The 21,200-nt window shown below is 35.6% G+C and overlaps 1 pseudogene; it reads left to right on the top strand.

Moving 5' to 3' along the window:
• The first annotated feature begins 1,157 nt into the window (after nucleotides 1–1,157).
• LOC129894854 (uncharacterized) lies at nucleotides 1,158–19,003 on the top strand (annotated as a pseudogene).
• Nucleotides 19,004–21,200: the final 2,197 nt, after the last annotated feature.

The following is a 21,200-nucleotide window of genomic DNA, read 5'->3' as shown; positions in this document are numbered from 1 at the left end:
TTCACTATTTTGAAAATACAAGAGTGGGTTAAAGGAGCGTCTAGACTGAGAGTAGGTTCTTAGAATATTGACACATTAACGGGAAAGTCCATAGAGCTAGTTAAGATTCTTAAGAAGAGAAAAATTAATATAGCCTGTGTCCAAGAGACCAAATGGGTAGGTTCTAAAGCTAAGGAGGTAGACGAGTATAAGCTTTGGTTCTCTGGTAGATCGAAGTATAAGAATAAGGTAGGAATTTTTGTAGACAGTAATTTATGGGACCAGGTGGTGGAGGTTAGGAGAATCACTGATAGGATGATGTCGATTAAGGTGGTCATCGAAGGGATCACTTTGAACATTATTAGTGCGTATGCGCCGCAAGCGAGCCTAGGCAAGGAGGAGAAGAAGAGCTTTTGGGAGGATTTAGATGAGTTAGTGGGAAACATACCACATACTGAGAAGCTGTTCATGGGAGGGAATTTCAATGGGCACATCTGATCTATTTCGGGAGGGTATGATGATGTGCATGGAGGGTTTGGCTTCGGGGACAGAAATAGAAGAAGAGTTTTATTTTTGGAATTCGCAAGAGCTTTTGGGTTGGTGATAGCCAACTCGAGTTTTCCAAAGAAGGAGGACCACTTAGTAACCTTGGTAACCTTCCGTAGTTCGGTGGCCAAGACTCAAATAGACTTTTTACTCCTTAGGAAGGATGATAAAGGTCTGTGCAAAGACTGTAAGGTCATTCCGATAGACAACCTTACAACCCGACATAAGCTCTTGGTGATGGATTTAGGGATCAGGATGACGAGAAAGAAGAGGGTCGGGGATGATCAACCTAGGATCAGATGGGGGAGTTTGACCATGGCTAGTGCCCTGGATATGAGAGAGAAATTGAAGGACATGGGGGCCTAGGATAGTGTGGGGATGCGACCAGTATGTGGGATAGGACGGCTAGTTGTATTAGGGTTGTAGCAAGGGAAGTGTTGGGAGTCTCGACAGGTAGTCGTAATCGACATCGAAGGGACTAGTAGTGGAATGGAGAAGTACAAGGGAAAGTAAAAGCAAAGAAAATGATGTACTCAAAATGGATAGAAAGCACAGATGAGGTGAAGAAGTGAACAAATAAAGAATATAAGATAGCGAAGAAGGAGACAAAGTTGGCGGTTTTGAAGGCAAAAATGGCAGCTTTTGAACGCCTATACGCTGAAGTAGAAGAGAAAGGTGGGGATAAGAAATTATTCAAGCTAGCCAAGGCGCGAGAGAGGAGGGCACGCGATGTGGATCAAGTGAAGTGTATTAAGGACGAGCATGGAAATGTATTAGTAGATGAGACTCTCATTAAACAGAGGTGACATTCATACTTCCATAAACTCTTGAATGAAGAAGGGGGCAGAGAGATTGTGTTGGGAGATTTAGAAGATACAGCGACGTGTAATGATTTTGGGTGTTACAGAAGTATTACTGTAGAAGAGGTTAAGGGTGTTGTGCGTAGGATATGCTGCAGAAGAGCGACTGGACTCGACGAGATCCCTGGGGAATTTTGGAAGAGTGCGAGCTTGGTAGATTTGGAGTAGTTGACTAGGTTATTTAATATCATCTTTGAGACGGCAATGATGCCCGAAGAATAGAGGTCGAGCATAGAGATCCCTCTATACAAAAACAAGAGAGATATCCAGAGCTGCAACAACTATAGAGGTATCAAGCTTCTAAGCCATACTATGAAAGTTTGGGAAAGAATGATGGAGATGAGGGTGAGGAGAGGCGTGTCTATTTCAGAGAACTAGTTCGAATTTATGCCGGGATGTTCAACTACTGAAGCCATCCATATTATTAGGAGATTGGTGGAGCAATATAGGGAGAGGAAGAGGGACTTGCATATGGTATTCATCGACCTAGAAAAGGCTTACGATAAAGTTCCATGAGAGATACTATGGAGATGTTTGGAGGATAAAAGTGTACCTGTGGCGTATATTAGGGTGATCAAAGACATGTATGAGGGTTCCAAAACTAGGGTAAGGACAGTAGGAGGGGACTCAGAGTACTTTCCAATTGTGATGGGGTTGCATCAAGGATCAACTCATAGTCTGTTTTTATTTGCCTTGGCGATAGATGGATTGACACGACAAATTCAAGGTGAGGTGCCATGGTGTATGCTTTTTGCAGATGACATAGTCCTAATCGATGAGACTCGTAGCGGTGTTAATGCTAAGCTAGAGGATTGGAGACACACCTTGGAATCTAAAGGGTTTAAGCTGAGTAAGACCAAGACAGAGTACTTAGAGTGCAAGTTCAGTGGGACACCTCAAGAGGTTGGCGTGGACGTTAGGCTTGGGGTCCAGGTTATTCAAAAGAGAAGTAGTTTCAAGTATCTTGGGTCTATCATACAATGCAGCGAGGAGATTGATGATGATGTCACACATTGTATTAGGACAAGGTGGACGAAATGAAGGCTCACTTCCAAAGTGCTATGTGATAAGAATGTGCCACCACAACTTAAGGGCAAGTTCTAAAAAGTAGTGGTTAGACTGGCTATGTTGTATGGGGTGGAGTGCTAGCCAGTTAAGACCTCGCACGTTCAAAAGATGAAAGTTGCCGAGATGAGAATGTTGAGATGGATGTGTGGGTACACCAAGAGTGATAGAATTAGAAATGAGGCTATTCGGAACAAGGTGGGAGTGGCCTCGGTGGAAGACAAGATGCGGGAAATGCGACTGAGATGGTTTGGACATGTGAAGAGGAGAGACACAGGTGCCCTAGTGCGGAGGTGTGAGAGGTTGACCATGGATGGTTATAAAAGAGGTAGGGGTAGGCCGAAGAAGTATTGGAGAGAGGTGATTAGACAGGATATGACACAGTTACAGCTTACGGAGGACATGACCTTAGATAGGAAGGTGTGGAGGAACCACATTAGGGTAGAATGCTAGCACATAGTCTCGTTACTCTTTCCTATTCATAGGCGCAGTAGTGCATTACGATTTCTTGTTCTCTGATTTCTATTATTTCTGTTATTATTTATATTACTTTCTATACTTTGATTACTTTATTTTATCTGTGATGCTTTCGTTATTTGTTACCCATAGCATTTTAAATTTCTTAACCTTATCTGACTTTTTTATGCTTTTATTGAGCCGAGGGCCTCCTAGAAACAGCCGTCCTACCTTGATAGGAGTAAGGTATGCGTACACTCTACCCTCCCCAGACTCCACGTTGTGGAATTTCACTGGATTGTTGTTGTATATTTTCGTATTAATCTGCGTTTTCCAACACTTATGAACTAAAATGGAATAATCATCTATTTCTATACTTGTTCTATTTGGGGGTTTTAGTTCTAAGTTTTGTTTGATGATATGGGTATGTGCTAATATCTTTATTGGTTGGAAGTTTGGGTTTTGCTTATAATGATTGTATGTAGGGTATGTGTTACAATTGTTAATTAGCTTTAGGGTTGTTGTAAGTTAGGTTTTTTGTTGGAAGATCTTGTGAACTGAAATAGACTAATCACCTATTTCTATGCTTTAGGGTTGTTGTAAGTAAGGTTTTTTGTTGGAAGATCTTGTGAACTGAAATGGACTAATCACCTATTTCTTTACTTTGTTCTTTTTGGGATTTTAGTTCTAAGTTTTGTTTCGTGATACATGAATGTGTTATAATCTTGATTGGTTGAAAGCTTACGTGTTTTTGGAAGGTTGTTTGTATAGGTCGAGTCCATGGTGTAGTGTGTGTGGTGTGTCTAATTCCAAGTAAAATCATAAATACAAGCAATTAACTCTTTTAAACTTATCATCTCAAAAATATAAATGAAGGACAAAAATGGGGAAAAGTTTAAATATTTATCTTGAACTTTGAATAATTCACTTATTTTGAACTATAAAAATGCTTTCAAAATTCATTTAATATGAAATAGAGGGAATATTCCATTTATTTTAATTTATTGGCACGGATGGAAACAGGAGAGTCATCTAATTTTTTTATATATTTTTTATATACTTTAAGCTTTTAATTATTGTGATTCATATATTTTACGTAATTCTTATATATTATTTTATCTGTCCCAATTTTTATAATATATGTGAAATTTCGAAAGTCAAATAAATTTTTAATATATTTTTTAAACTCTATGCTGCTCACATTCTCTTCCATATATAAAAGAAAAATATATGTTACTTCTTATGTCATAATTTATGTGGCACATATAAAATTTTAAAAATTAATTAAAATTTGAATATATTTTAAAAATATTTTAAATTGTTAATATTGTGATTCAAATGTAAAGAATATTTCTATATTCGCCAGAGCGACAAAATTAGGAACTTCATCTGCTTTTGTTCACGTAATCTCCATTCAATTTTTTTTGGAAAAATTACCAAATTATTTACCTTATATTCCTATATTTTCAATTATTCCTTATCGTTTGTAAAAAAAACAAAAATTCCTCTTCTGATACATATGAATGATGTTGATACATCGTGATTTGATACATAAGTTCTTTTCATGATACATCGCTTGTTGATACAAACCAAACACAAAATGTATCAGTAAAACGTATTTGGTTTGTATCAACTAGCGATGTATCATAAAAAAGACTTATGTATCAAATCGCGATGTATCAGCGTCATTCGTATGTATCAGAAATTTGAAAAAAGAAGGAATTCAAATAATTACCAAAAAAGTCAGAAAAAATTATAATTGAACTTTTTCACTGTGGAATTTAGGCAAAATACCCAATTTTTTAGGAGTGTTGAAAAGGTCATAAAGTTTGTTATATTTACTATTTTGCATGAACCAATCAAGAAATTGGGATTTATTATGAAAGTGGATTGTCCACTTAACATAATATTCTATATTAGTGGGGCCCACTCAAAGTGGGCAACTAACCCACTTGGTTTTCTTCATCTTTGATGGCTATAAAATGCCATTAATTTGGCATAAAATAATCATCCGAAGAAACAAAAAATTACATACTGCAATCACTCTCTTCTGTTTTATTTTTCTTACTCTCTCCGTCTAATTAATTGTTAAGGTAGTATATTCATAACACGTTATCAGCACGAGGCTCCGGCTAATTTTTCAAGGTAACAAAAAGTGGTAAGAGTTTTATTTAAATTTATTTTCATAAAATGGCAAATATTTTAAAAATTGAATTTGTTGCTTTGGATATCTCTGGAAAAGATTACTCCTCATGGCACTAGATGCCGAAATTCATCTTGAATCGATGGGTCTGGCAGACACCATCAAAGATGATAACACGGCATCTAGTCAAGACCGTGCAAAAGCTATGATTTTCCTCCGCCACCATCTTGACGAGGGTCTTAAATTACAATATCTTACATTAAAAGATCCCATGAAATTGTGGAAAAATTTAAAAGAAAGGTATGACCACCTGAAGTTGCTCATGCTTCCACAAGCACGTTATGACTGGTTAAATCTGAGACTGATGGACTTTAAAAATATAACTGAATATAATTCTGCTTTATTTAGAATTATAGCTCAGTTAACTTTATGCGGAGATGAAATCACGGAACAAGATAAACTTGAAAAAACATACTCCACATTTCCACCCGCGAATATGGTCCTGCAGCAGCAATATCGCGAAAAAGGCTTTACAAAATATTCTGAATTATTATTTCACTTACTTATTGCTGAACGCCATAATGAATTATTAATGAAAAATCATGATAGTCAGCCCATTGGTTCTTTGCCACTCCCTGAAGTGAATCAGGCAAATTCTAACCAACGAGAAAGAGGCCATGGCCCTAGTCGTGGTCGTGGTCGTGGTCGTAGTCAAAGAAGAAATTTTAATCATGATGCTCGGCTGGCACCGAGAAATAACTAGCAATATAAAAGGCAGGGTAAAAAGCCAGAAGCTTTACCGAAGAATAATTCAGAAACAATATGTCATAGATGTGGAGGTGTGGGGCACTGGTCGCGGATTTGCCGGTCGTCAAAACGCTTGGTTCAGCTATATCAGGCATCATTAAAAAGGGCAGAAAATAATCCAGAGACAAATTTTATCTCTGAGGACAATATTGAGCCCATGCATCTGGATGTAGCTGATTTCTTTAATTTTCCAGAAGTAAATATGAATGTTGATAAGCCCAATAATATTTAAATAATTCTCTTTGTTGTTGTATGTATTAAATATTATGTTTGTATTTTTCTAGCTCAATGTAATGAAATAAAACTTTGTATAATAAATCAGGTATTAATTATAATATTTACTTTCTTTCTTTTTGAAGAAAAATATGGAAATGCCTCAAATTTTATTTGGATCAATGATCAATCAAGAAGATATTTGTGTAATTGATAGTGGAACAACTCATGCTATTTTTAAAGACGAGAAATATTTTTCCAACTTGCTTAGAAGAAAAGCTAATGTTACTACGATATCTGGCAATTCCAAAATGATTGAAGGCTCCGGAAGAGCTACTATAATTCTGCCTAAAGGGACAAAAATTGTTATAGAAGATGCATTATTTTCTTCTAAATCTCCAAGAAACTTGTTAAGTTTTAAAGATATCCGCAGAAATGGATATCATGTTGAGACATTAAATGAAATGAATATTGAATATCTTGGTATAACCAAGAGTGTCTCAGGCCAGAAATATATTTTGGAAAAATTACCAACTCTGTCATCTGGCCTATATTATGCAAAAATTAGTGCAATTGAAGCAAATATGATCGTAAACCAGAAGTTTACTGATCCAAATATATTTGTGCTATAGCATGATCGCATAGGTCATCCTGGATCAATAATGATGAGACGAATTCTTGAAAATTCAACTGGACATCCGTTAAAGAACCAGAAGATTCTTACAAATGATGAATTTTCATGTGTTGCTTGTTATCAAGGCAAATTAATTGCCAGACCATCGACCCTGAAGGTTGGCATCGAATCTCCTGGATTTTTAGAGCGTATACATGGAGATATATGTGGACCTATTCATCCACCTAGTGGATTGTTTAGATATTTTATGGTCCTAATAGATGCATCATCTAGATGGTCTCATGTGTGCCTATTATCATCTCGCAACCTGGCGTTTGCGAAGTTGTTAGCACAAATAATAAGATTGAGAGCGCAATTCCCAGATTATCCAATTAAGGCCATTCGCCTTGATAATGCTGGAGAATTTACATCCCAAGCATTTAATGATTATTGCTTATCAATTGGGATAAAAATTGAACATCCTGTTGCTCATGTTCATACTCAAAATGGCCTTGCAGAGTCATTTATTAAGCGCCTACAATTAATAGCAAGACCTTTACTAATGAAAACAAAATTGCCAATTACTGTTTGGGGTCACGCTATCTTACATGCAGCAGCACTTGTACGTCTCAGACCGACACATTATAATAAATACTCTCCATCACAATTAGTATTTGGTCATGAACCAAATATAGCCCATTTAAGAATTTTTGGTTGTGCGGTATACGTGCCTGTAGCACCACCACAATGTACAAAAATGGGCCCTCAACGAAGGTTGGGCATATATGTTGGGTTTGACTCACCCTCCATAATTCGATACCTTGAACCGTTGACTGGAGATTTATTCACTGCTCGATTTGCAGATTGTCGGTTTGATGAAACAATTTTCCCGCCATTAGGGGGAGAGAAAAAGGAACCCGAAAAAGAAAAAGAAATTGCGTGAAAAGTTTCATCACTATCACATTTTGATCCACATACCCGCACATGTGAACAGGAGGTCCAGAAGATCATCCACTTGCAGAAAATAGCAAATCAAATGCCAGATGCATTTACTGATTTGAAACGGATAACTAAGTCACATATCCCTGCAGTGAATGTACCTATCCGGATTGATGTCCCAAAAGGACTATCTACAAGTATCATAGCTTCTGAATCCCAAACACGCCAGAAGCGTGGTAGACCGTTGGGTTCAAAGGATAAAAATCCTAGAAAAAAAGCGTGAGAAATAATAAAGATGATACTACAATAGAACCTCCTAAAGAAGGTCAAAATTTGAGTAATTCTGATATTCTTGAAAAAATCAGTGAACCCGAGACTCAAGTGAATGAAGAACTTTCAATAAGTTCTTTCGGTGATGAGATAAAATTAGATCGATCTAAAATCACGGTTGATAATATTTTTGCATATAATGTTGCACTTAACCTCATGCAAGATAGTGAAAGTCTTGAGCCTAAATCCGTCGAAAAATGTCGACGTAGACATGATTGGCCAGAATGGCAAAAGGCAATTCAATCAGAATTAAACTCACTTGCTAAACGTGAGGTTTTTGGACCAGTAGTCCAAACCCCTGAAGGTGTAAAACCAGTTGGTTACAAATGGTTTTTTGTGCGAAAACGAAATGAGAAAAATGAAATTGTAAGATACAAGGTACGCCTTGTTGCACAAGGATTTTCTCAAAGACCGGGAGTCAACTATGAAGAAACATATTCACCAGTTATGGATGGAATAACTTTTCGATATCTCATCAGTTTAGCTGTACATAAAAATCTTGAAATACATCTAATGGATGTAGTTACAGCTTACCTTTATGGTTCACTTGATAATGAATTTTACATGAAAATTCCAGATGGATTAAAATTGCCTGAAACATGTAAAAAGTCTCGGGAAATATACTCAATAAAACTGCAAAGATCATTATATGGTTTGAAACAATCAGGGCGCATGTGGTATAATCGCCTAAGTGAGTACTTAATAAATGAAGGATATATAAATGATGTTATTTGTCCATGTGTTTTTATTAAGAAAATAGAATCAGAGTTTGTTATACTCGCCGTTTATGTTGATGACATAAATCTCATTGGAACCCCTAAAGAGGTCCAAAAGGCAATTGAATATCTAAAGAAAGAATTTAAAATGAAAGACCTTGGAAAGACAAAACTTTGTCTAGGTCTGCAAATTGAACATTTAGCAGACGGAGTTTTTGTCCATCAATCTGCCTACACTGAGAAAATCTTAAAAAGATTTTACATGGACAAAGCACATCCATTAAGTACTCCAATGGTTGTTCGATCACTTGAAGTGGAAAAAGATCAATTTCGACCTTCAAGAGAGGATGAAGAAATTCTTGGTCCTGAAGTACCATATCTGAGTGCTATTGGTGCACTTATGTATCTTGCTAACGCAACTAGGCCTGATATAACATTTTCTGTTAATTTGCTAGCAAGGTATAGTTCATCCCCAACGCGAAGGCATTGGAACGGTATCAAACATATTTTGCGATACCTGAAGGGTACTATTGATATGAGTTTGTTTTATACTAACAAAGGTTGCGTAGACCTTATTGGTTATGCAGATGCAGGTTATTTATCAGACCCACATAAAGCTCGATCTCAGACAGGTTATCTGTTTACACACGGAGGGACTGCTATATCATGGCGATCTACAAAATAGTCCATTGTTGCTACTTCTTCAAATCATGCTGAAATAATAGCAATTCATGAAGCAAGTAGAGAATGTGTGTGGTTGAGATCGATGATACAGTTCATCAAAGAAAGATGTGGTCTGGAAAATAATGTTAAAGTACCCACAATTATATTCGAAGACAATGCCGAGTGTATAACTCAATTGAAAGGTGGCTTCATAAAAGGAGACAGAACGAAACACATTTCACCAAAATTATTCTTCACACATGATCTTCAGAAGAACGGTGAAATTGATGTACAACAAGTTCGTTCATGTGATAATCTTGCAGATTTATTCACAAAGGCATTACCAACATCAACTTTTGAGAAACTAAGGCATAAGGTTGGAATGCGCCGTCTCCAAAATATCAAATGAAGTTTTCATCAGGGGGAGTAAAATACGCGCTGTACTCTTTTTCCCTTAACCAAGGTTTTGTCCCACTGGGTTTTCCTGGTAAGGTTTTTAATGAGGCAGCAATCAAGGCGTATTACCAGATATGTAGACACAAGCTTTATGGATATTCATGATAAATATGTATATTATGTTTTGTAAAGTATTATTTTACACGTGGACATCCAAGGAGGAGTATTATGAAAGTGAATTGTCCACTTAACATAATATTCTATATTAGTGGGGCCCACTCAAAGTGGGCAACTAACCCACTTGGTTTTCTTCATCTTTGATGGCTATAAAATGCCATCAATTTGGCACAAAATAATCATCCGAAGAAACAAAAAATTACATACTGCAATCACTCTTTTCTGTTTTATTTTTCTTACTCTCTCCGTCTAATTAATTGTTAAGATAGTATATTCATAACAGGATTGAATTTAACATTTTTTAGACATTTATATATTTAAATTATATATACATAGACATAAATTGACTCAGATCTGATTTAAATTTTACTTTTCTTTACCTCGTCCTCCCTCTCTCTCTCTCTCTCTCCTGTTATCGCCGTCTTCAATCGCCGCCGGTGAGTTACCCTGAGCTCTTTTTTTTTCCCTCTTCCGTTCAATTTTGTTGTTCGTGTGGTTTTCTTTTGTTGATCAGTTTTCTGCTTAATTGACATTATCGTTATAGTTGTACGCTGAAAAAACAAAAACAAAATTAGGGTTTTTGATTTTATGGGTTTTGTGTAACTACATATTTGATTAATATCCAGATCCGATCTAATTTTGTTTTTCCTCGGAAATCTCTGAAGTCAATAAGACTAATTTCTCCCTTTTCTTTTTAGATTTTGTTGTTTGCCGATCTGAACTTGTTTGGGACTGAATCGTAGTAGTAGTAGTAGTTGTTATTGTTGTACTTTGTTGCTGAAGTGTTATATAGTTTTGGATAGCAAATTTTTGATTTTTTTTCTTGGTGAAGAGCTTAAGGAAAATGAAGATTTCTGATTTTGTAGTTTTTTGAGTTAATTCTAAGAGTTTTTTAGTAGAGTATAGAATAAAGTTTCAGTATTTCTCGTTATTTTGTTCGGATTCCCAAAAAATGCATACATTTTGGAAGATTCGACACACAATCGAGGTCTTTTTTTTGAAGGATCTGTGCAATATAGTGTTGAAGAAATGAATAAAGAGAAGTACATATATATTTTATTGGAGTGGAGATTTACATAAACTTTCTGATACATATGTAGTTTCAAATTTTGAGATAGGTATACATTTGTCTTATTGGGTTCTAGAATTTTTGGCTCTTTTGAAGCTGATTGAGAATGTTGATAGTGAGCTTTATTTTTCATCACGCAGAAAGAGGATCAAGTGACAATTGTTGAAACAAAAAGAACAATAAAGGTTATACCAACTAGTTGAATTAAGGCTTAGTTGTTGTAGTTATACTTAAATTATGTGTCCTATGTTTGTCAAGAGTCCCTTTTTAGTCTCTTGGTGGCTAGAGTTCCTGATACGTGATACTTGTTACCGGTGGGAGGTGGAAGGTATCACGTGAAATTAGTCGAGGTGCGTGCAGGCGGACCCGGACACCACAGTTGTCCAAAAAAAAGAGTCCTTTTTAAACTAGTTAGAAACTTGCAAGTTAATGTAGGGATAAATGCAAGATTTAAGGATTCTCTAGTTGGAGAGAGGCCTATCTCTAGAAAGCAAATTATCTAATGTTGGAGTGAAATCACTGATATGGCCGCCGTAAAGATTTATATAACCGATCCTGACTAGTTTGTGAGTTGGGACTAATGGATAGTTGATTGGATGGATTGATCAAGTATATATAGGACTTACTTCTCTTTTACCTGGTTTGTGATAATGTGCTGTTTTTTTTTCATTTGTTTTTTTGTGTTGTCTATTGTAGATGGATTGGCAAGGACAAAAGCTAGTGGAACAATTGATGCAGATACTGCTTGTGAGCTTTGCTGTGGTAGCATTCCTCACAGGCTATATGTTGGGCTCATTCCGAACTATGCTGTTAACATACGCTGGTGGTGTTGTCTTTACGGCCCTTGTCACCATACCCAACTGGCCTGTCTATAATCGCAATCCTCTCAATTGGTTGGACCCAAGTGTAGCTGAAAAGTATCCCAAACCACTGCCTGCTAACGTTGGTTCCAAGAAGAAGAACACTAAGAAGTAGGCCATTTGACTGATAGTCAACTGACATTTCACGTGGTCCTTCTACAGAAAACTATTATGATGTATCAAATACTGTTGGTGGTTTTTCGATATGAGCTGAACATTTTCTGCTCTCAGTGAATTTTGTCAGTGCTATAAGAAAGATTTAGTTTTGATATTGCTGTGCCATATCTCTTCTATTCCTAAATTTGTATGTGAACTGCGTATTTATTTGCGTATCGTCTGAAAATAACCACTCTATCCAAACACCACTTGTGTTTGGATGAAAGGAGTGTAAGTAATTCTGAATCCCTGCTATGGTATCATGTCCATCTCTAAGTAAACAACAAATATGAAAGCGAAATCAAAATATATGCAGCAGGAATTGGGTGAGCTGCTGTCGTTGCTGCTGATTGCTATGGCTCTTTCATGCTTGATGCCTGCAATGTGCTCTGCTTATATGGACTGCTAATAGTTGTTCTACTCTTTATATTTTACTTCTACTATTTCAAGTGTCTTTATAACGTTCCGTAAGTTCAAGCAGTAGTCAAATACTTGATCCAAAGAGTAAACTAGAGATTTCAGGCTGCAGGGACTCTTTAGCTGTCATATGAATTTCCTTGTTAATACCACAATGCATTTGTAGTATGTCCAGGGAAGTTGGTTATATCATTTCCTGCAACAGAGTCAACAATTTAAATGTAGCATTAGGACCCTATACCTTCTCACTCTGTATGGATTGCCTATAGTCTATGCTGCTCGAACTCTCCAAAAGTATTGCAGCACCTTTGTTGGACCCTCTAAAAGCACTACTTTTGGAGGATTTGACATGCACCCGTAAACATTTTTGAAGAGTTTAGGCAACATAGCCGATAATTGCTCATTGAAAGTGCAAAAAACGTTTTGAAAGTCACATTTGAGAAATTCTCACAGATGTGCTTCTAGCCCATGTAGTTTGATGCAGTAATTGGTGCCTATATGTGAACTAGGCCTGCGCTTTTAAACTGTAATAGTGTGGCAAAGACAAAGTCAGACAGTTCTGGTGTCAAATCTGATGTCTGCACACATCCATCTCCAAATGTTTATAACCTTCCAGAAACTGCCCAGGATTGCAAGGATGGAGAAGACGATGATCTGGGAGATATTGATGAACTTGTCAGTGGTGATTACATAAAGCTTCTTCAATTTGGATAATGATACAGATGAAGAGTCTTATCGTCTAGCAATTGAAATGCCTTTATCGCCTAAACTTCCTGAGACACTCAGTACCATAACAGTAAGGCACTTGTCTCGATTAACACACCTTTATGTGAGGGATTCTCAAATGCAAGGGGGACTGTGGCTTCATCAGGTAATTTTGATGTCATCAATGTGGAAACCAATTCTAACCAGTTAAAACACCCTACCATTGATCCTCCGAAAAAATCATCATTACCTGAGAAAAAAGATCACGTTGATTCATCTAAGAGATTAAACCTTGACACAACTTGCAAGTTATCCCGCAGTTCCTATTCAGATACATTGGAAGCATTGTTCAGGTCAGACCTAGCTGCTCCTGCTAGTGAGGAGTTGCAGATTTCATTGGAAAGGAGAGTCGTTTCATTACAGGATGGCTTTGCCAAGTATTGTGTCATCTTTTCAAATAACAATGATGAGAACAGCATTTCAAGTGTTTACCATGCTACCAGCCGTTGTCTTGCTCAATGCTCAGCATCATCAGATACTTCTTTTAGGAGTATTCTGGTCACTCTTTTGAATCTTCAAGAGATTTCAAACGAGTAAGCTAAGCTATTCTAGTTTGAGTTGTGTTTCGTGCTTACTTTGCATTAGACATACCAAAATTTTGTCCCTCTATACAATAATTTTTTAGCAGGGAGGTCCACTTATACTTTGTTCTTCATTTATCAATATGTCGTAAGCAAACTTCTCTGTGCTTAATTTTTTTATTTATAAGGGCCTGTTTGGAAAGCTACTTGGTAATTGGATTTGGGGGGTAATTGGGTGCAATTACACATTTTGACCTGTAATTGGAGAGCACTTGTTCTTTTGGCACGTGTTGCTTTTGATTAGAAAGGATGATTTACAACATGGAAACAGAATCACTTGTTATTATTGAAAATAGGAGGTTGTAATGATAATGCATGGAGGTTTATGTAATTTTTTTGATAGTCTGGATTGGTTTTTCTAATCTATTTTCTGGATGCCTTATTTCATATAGCAATCTGGAGTGTTTACATATTTTACGCTGTTTGCATGAGTTTAAGATGCTTTCGGCCAAATTGTCATTCTTAGGCATGTAGGATGTTCTTAGTTTAAGTGCATTAGTCTCGTCCTTGTCCATATCAAGTGTTGTGCCTATGCTTCATTAGCTAGCAAATGTTTTCAAATTTGATATGTTGATAATGAAACAGGTGCTATCATGTTATCCCTTGCTTCTTTTTTCAGGGAGAAGACACGTGTCTTCTTTTCACTCTTTACTGCTCTACATTTCTGATACTGCAACGAGAGCCTTTGGAGATAATTGGGAGAGAGACCTGATCCTTTTCATAAATTCTGTTGTTCAGCATAGATATAGAGGTTCCTGGCTTTTTTTTGTCTATTAAGATTAAGATGTTTCCTGGAAAATTTTACCGTGCATATACTAAGCAACTCCTAATCTTCCGTATTTGCAGGACTCTCACGTGAAGATATGAGAAGGATATTTGTGGAATCTTGCAACTTGTATGATGTACTTTCTCTTATGGAGGATTTTCTTTTGCATGGTAAATTGCTGGTGCATGCTGTAAATTCTGATTCAAAGCTTGCATCCAATTCAGGAATCAATCTTATTTTGGATGGTCGTAGTATAAGCTTGTGCAAGCAACTAGCTCCTACTCAGTTGTTGCTAACTGGAGGAATTTTGCTAGGATCAGTATGTGCCGCGGTTGACCATATTGGTTTTGTTTGTGAGGCTTCCTGCAACATTTTAAGGACGCTGAGGTTTGATGCTCTAAATATTCTTCATATATTTGCCTATCTATGTGGTTCTAAATATATTACCCTCAAAGTGTATGGCTTGGCTATGACTGACTGTGGTGAAGTCATTGGTGATGCTTATTCACAATAATAGTCCACCTCCTAATCCTCTTTCCTGTGTTGCATCTACGGTTGAGTCTTTGTCTAAGATTGTTCAGGTAGTAAGTGCCCGTTTTCAGAGAGTGCAGCTACCATGGATGCTGTTGCATCCTCACTCTTGGATAGTCCTTAAGAGTTATTCTTGCTCTGCTGTGGGGTTGGATTTTATGGAGTCATTGAACTCATCAAGACATGGAATCAAATATGATGGAAGGGAAACTGAGGAATCCACAGATAATGTAGATTTAGTCCAGTCAGCCTATGTTACTTTGGGGGATTCAAGCCAGTTCATTGAACCCTTGCACTGGTGGAGCTTGTTGCAGGTTTCATGGTATGATTCTTATTTTATTCGTGTACTCTGTAATCTTGTGAATTTCTTTCCTCTCTCTGGTTTCTCTTTTATTTCTCCTGATCTAGGTCTAAAGAAAGTATGAAGATTTGAGAGCTATTATAGGATATTCCTTGAATGAATGGCATTGCTATATCAGGACACAGTGTCATTTCTTTTATAAATTTAAAAAGTTCCGGCTGAATATATTATCAATAGCTAGCGACTTAATACTCCCAAAAAATTCTTATCACAAGGCAATGGTAAGTACTTTTGCATACTACTGGCTTCTTTGTGACTTGTTAATTTTAATAAAATTGTTACATTTAAAGAAAAAACATAGTTTTGAGTATTTCTGTCCTTTTGTTTGGAGAAGTTTGCAGAAAGGTTATTCAAACGAATAGTATGTCTTTTTTGTGCATTCTTATAGAATGTTTCAACATCTTGCACGTCGTCTTCCATCATTTTCTAGTATCCATATTTAGGAACCCCACTTGCAAGGGGAGAGCCAAAATCTGTTCGTCGTTGTTCATTCAGTAGTGGATGCTGATTTCTTAAAAGTAATTACTGCACCATTTCTTATTGCTGAAGGTGGAAAAGGAGTAACACTTTCTTAAAAGTGATTACTGCACCATTTTTTGGCTCGGGAGTTTGAATTCACTCTACTTCCTATTATCTCAAAATGAGATTCTAATATTATGAACACATCAACTTAATATGGTGCTTTTGCATCCTGGACTTTGTATTTGCAGAAGGATAGAAAATCAAAAAGAAAATACAAATGGATTTCATTTAAAAATCAAAATGTATCAAGGTGAATCTTATTAGGAATTACACCATTTAATTGGATAGGAGTTATATTTCATCCCCTTTTATTGTTTCTCTTAATTCTCACGCAATTTATCTCTATACTTAGTTCGTTGCAGTTTATTTTGGGCTTGACAGGTGTACCTGTAGTTTCTTGTCCTATTTCTGTTAGTTTATGCTGTCTCTTGTACTTCAATTATCACACTTTCTGTTGTAGTTACTTTTTTTTTTTCTTTCCAGAATGCTTTGTCATGCTTTCTATAGTATTTTGCCATGATTTCTTCACTTCCGTTATTTCTTTTTTGATTTGCTTTGATATGCATCAGAAATAATCTCTCTACCTTCCAACTTCCAAGGTAGGGGTAAGGTCTGCTTACACTCTACCCTCCCCAAACTCTACTTGTGGGATTACGTTGGATGTGTTGTTGTTGACTAGGCCGCATGATGGTTGTGAAATTTTCTCAATTGATTCGTCGACATTAGGGGGAGCAATTGAAGTTTTAATGCTGCCTACTTCTCCACCCAAATTTTTAACTCTTTTAACTCCTATATTGTTGTATTTGAATCTTCTTTATGCTCACTCCATCTTTTGTTGAATCTTTTTTCTCAATGGAGGATGTTCTTGGAGAATCTTTTTCCTTTTAAAATAATATCTGGCATAATTCTCTTGCTCGGTTCCTAGTGGGCAATGGGGGTGGTGGTTCTGGGTAGTTAATTACTTTCCTGCTTTTAGTTCATTTCTCAGGAGTTTCTGCCTAATTCTGTCATTTTTTAATCTCTCAAGCAGAGCTGGGATTGGATGTTTGACAAAATTGCTTGTCCACTATTGAATCTATTGGAATATTGTTCAACAGAGCACAATGCTGCTGCTATTACTACTCTTCTTGGCCAACTTGGAAGGTAACTGACAAAATATGTTAAAAATTATTTCCAGCATTTATCTTGTACATACTGCTTAAGTCTTAAATGGGGAAATATGAGAGGGAGGCTCTATTGGCATTTTGATTGTTGTTGATGGCCTGAGCTACATACTTGTGTTTTTACCATTTTCTGATCATTTATGATGTATACTTTTTCTTTGGGAATCTTTGAAGCAGCATATTAACTAGGTAATATTGTTCTGAACCAAATCATTGCATTTCTTATGGGATAATATCCTGATCCTTATTAATTTCTCCCTATGCTGAAGTTTTTCCATAGTTCAGTATAAGTGGCATTGCTGATATTGGATGCATTTATAAGTTTTTGTTTGGCCATCCAGAAATCTTTTTGACCAGTTTATCCATCCATACATGTATATATATGTTGGCAGTTACGTAGTCTGATTGATCATAGTCCATCTGCTCAGGGAACTGAACGAACTCAAATTGTTTTCCCATTGGTGGTCTATGCTAACACTAATGCAAATAAGAACTTTAATGGACACTATTGGCCTGATCTCTTTTGGATTTACACGCACTAACATCAGTGCTTCATTGATTTGTTAGACAGAATTTGTATAAAACTATTCTATGTCTAGAGATGGAGAAAAGGTTTAAGACATGGCTATGGACATTAACAGGAAATGATAAAAGTTAAAAAGAAAAGATGTTTACTTATATTGTTACATATCAATAAAGTTAGGTTTTTATTGCCTTGTAGTCAGTGACATGAGTTAGAACTCTGGGGGGTGCTTGGAAAAGTCTTCTAGGCCTACACAGATGAATGAACAAACTCATTCTGCATTTGCTAAAGACTATCAACTCCTTACCAGCAATAGAAAAGATGAAACTTCACATAGAAGTTGGGTATCGGAATTTCCTCCAAAAGAATGGGTCTCCATTGGAATTGCTTTAATTGGCCTAATTCCTCTTTAGGTTTGAGGAACTTGTTGGAAGTAACATTGAAGTTGCACGAGCAACTGACTGCCTAAGAAAGTGGTTTGCTTTATTGGGCAGCGAGCAGAGGTTATTCTTCAAGTCTCGTGTATTCTGCTAGTTACGTAACCAAAGGGAGAATGTGCATTTTTGGAGAGAGCAGTAGTTGAAAAATTGCCCATTTGTGTCTTTGTTGATGTAGATAATTAGCAGTAGTCGAGAAAAGGCAGTTTTTTTTTTCTAATTTTGGTCGACCTTTGCCATTTGTACTTTTGGAGGGCAATGCCTTTGTTCTAATTGTTAACATTTTGGACAATGGTTGCATTGTTTACAATGCCAACAATATTATCCATCCAAAATTTCATATATGATTGACATTTTAGGCTTAAATTGCAGCAAGCATAAGTTTGTTGCACTGGCTTTATTCTTGGGAAAAGCTCCTGTGTGTTTTCTCATCGACGGTCCTTGTCCGCCACCACTAATATATATGGCCTTCAACACCAACAGAGGGACAAGTTCCAGCTAGGGTATTGTGACGTTGTAGTAAAGTTCCCCTAAGGTAGCTCCAGCTGCAGTCTTTTGTTGCACATCTTACGGAGGTTGGATAGGTCAACGGATTTGTGAGAAATAAAGAAAGGCCTTCATAGTCATGTCCACCACTTGTAATTTGAGTCTCAAATCCCCATCTTTTGCTACAAATCATGGCTGCTCGCACTTGTTCTTTATTTTGTATATAAAAAAATAATAATCTATTAAGAAGATTAATAGATTTGAAGTAGAGACATAATTTGTGGAATATTCAACACGTTAACATGTCCAAAATGTCCATGCGACCTAGGATTAGGCTGATACTTCCAAAATGAAGTGACGAAAGTCCTCTTTTTCTTTGTTAGTCTAAAGTGTGTTTACGTTTCTTTCTTTTTCAATTTACTCTTTATGTTATTTTTGGGCTATATATTATTAACAGAAAAGGGTTAAAATGCTCTTAAACTATATGAAATGAATAAAAATGCCCTTAGTTCATTGCTTGGTTGTCTTTAATAGTTTGATCAAAAAATATCCTTATTGTTACTTCTTAATGGGTTAAAATGCCATTTTTTCAAATAAATGTTTATTTCTTTTCTTTTTAAATACATTCTTTTCCTAGTGATGATTAGAAAATGAGTATCCTACTTCAATTCGGAAAATATTAAGAAATAAAATATTTTCTGGTCTATTAAAGAAAATTTAATCGTTATCTTAATGAAAATTAAGGACGAAGTTTCTATGATCTTATATATATGACCTATATTATCAGTTAAAAAAATTACATAGAGTTATTTTATTTTAATTGTTAAAATAAGATTAAGAAGAAAATAAGATCATTTCCTATTTATTTATTAGTTCAAGTGATTTTAAGAGAAAAGAAAAAAGAATAGGGTTTTTTAATAGTAATTTGTTTTTATCGAAATGCCCTCATAGTAACCCGTCATTAATTTTCATGTAGATAAAGATAAAAATTTCTAATAAAATAGAAAATATTTTATTTTTTAATTTTTTTACGAATTGAAGTAGGATAAATATCTTTTAATTAAAAAAAAATCAGTATAGAAAAAGAATGTGTTTAAAAAGAATGAGAAATAATATATTTATTTGGAAAAGTTGCATTTTTGACCCATTAAAGTAACAAAAAGGCATTTTGAATCAAACTATTGAATGCAAGGGCATTTTTGACCAAACTATCAAGTGAAATATTTTTATTCGTTTTACATAATTTAAAGACACTTTTTATCCTTTCTCGTATTATTAATTACATTTAGATATGATATATTCTAATAATTATCATGGTAAAAAAAATTAAGTGAGAGATTGTTGTGACATATACAATTAAAAATGTGGTTATTGTATTTATCATTTTCATCAATTTTTATAAGATCTAAATAGATCATTTATACGTGTGTGATATCTACTTATATATCACAGAAAATTAAATCAAACTGTTCTTATAAATATAAAATTTATATTCATAATCTAAGATAGAAATTGGACAAATTAATCGTCAATATAATTATAGCACAAAATTAAATATAATAGATTCATGTGTATTTATCAATTAATTTTCTTGTTTATACGATTTGTTGAGATATTTGGTTTGTATAAGTTATGAAAAAAAATTATATTTGTATAAGTTATGAAATTGTATATAGTTACCATGTTTGTATATTTGATAAATGTCAGCAAGTATACATTTTAACTATTATTTGTATAATTTCAAAATTATTGAGGTATTTGTATAATTTATTTTGTATATTTTTTGTGATTTGTATTTTTATCAATACCTTTCACATTATGTTAAATATAATTCTATGGATTTAGCGTATCAAAGTTTATTGCGGCATTCTTACTTTTTAAGACCATATTTGTATATTTTTAATAATTATATACAATGACATTTTTGTATTTGTCTATTATCAACAAGTATATGTTTCTGCTATTTATTTGTATAATTTCTGCATTTGTATACACTTATGTAACGACACGAACCATTGTTAATTATGATTAAGAGAAATCGTAAGAAATTTACTCAACTGAGTCCCACCATCCCACCAGAGCGGGATGGTCCTTCCTTAGAGGCACCGCTAGAGCGGGAATATGGCTGCCAGAGTGGGAGAGCGTGAGACAGAACTTAAGTCGCGATTTTCTTATTTCCTCCACTTCTTATTAAGGATAGGTGAGAAGCGAGGGTTACTGCAAAAGCCCTCCAAAAGGCTGCTCTTGCTTGGGAAGAAGAGGGGAAGGGATCTCAGCACTGGAAGGCTTTCAAACAATGGAATTCAGTCTTTCTTTGCCCGTAGGACATCTGAAAACACGGATTTTAGCAGCATTATTTCTCCACAGTTACTTGGCGCCCAGGTAGACTAGGCTTCTCTTTTCTGAGTAGTAAATCTACATCCATTGTGTAGTATAAAAGGAAATCTAATGAAAAATCGTATAATTACGCTATGGGTCACGGGTTACAGGTGGAAATTCGATTGTCTTAGTGTGAAATCTGAAGTGACTTGGGTGAAAGGGTGGTGTAATGATTGGGGAAGTTATTGTTTGTGATATTATTGTATACACATGTGTTAGGTTGTAATGGACATTGTAGTATGTACATAAATATAAACTACGTAGGTATGGAGACAAAACTT

The sequence above is a fragment of the Solanum dulcamara genome, chromosome 7, assembly GCF_947179165.1.
Source record: "Solanum dulcamara chromosome 7, daSolDulc1.2, whole genome shotgun sequence".
Classification (NCBI taxonomy): domain Eukaryota; kingdom Viridiplantae; phylum Streptophyta; class Magnoliopsida; order Solanales; family Solanaceae; genus Solanum; species Solanum dulcamara.
This window is presented reverse-complemented; position numbering and strand designations above follow the sequence as displayed.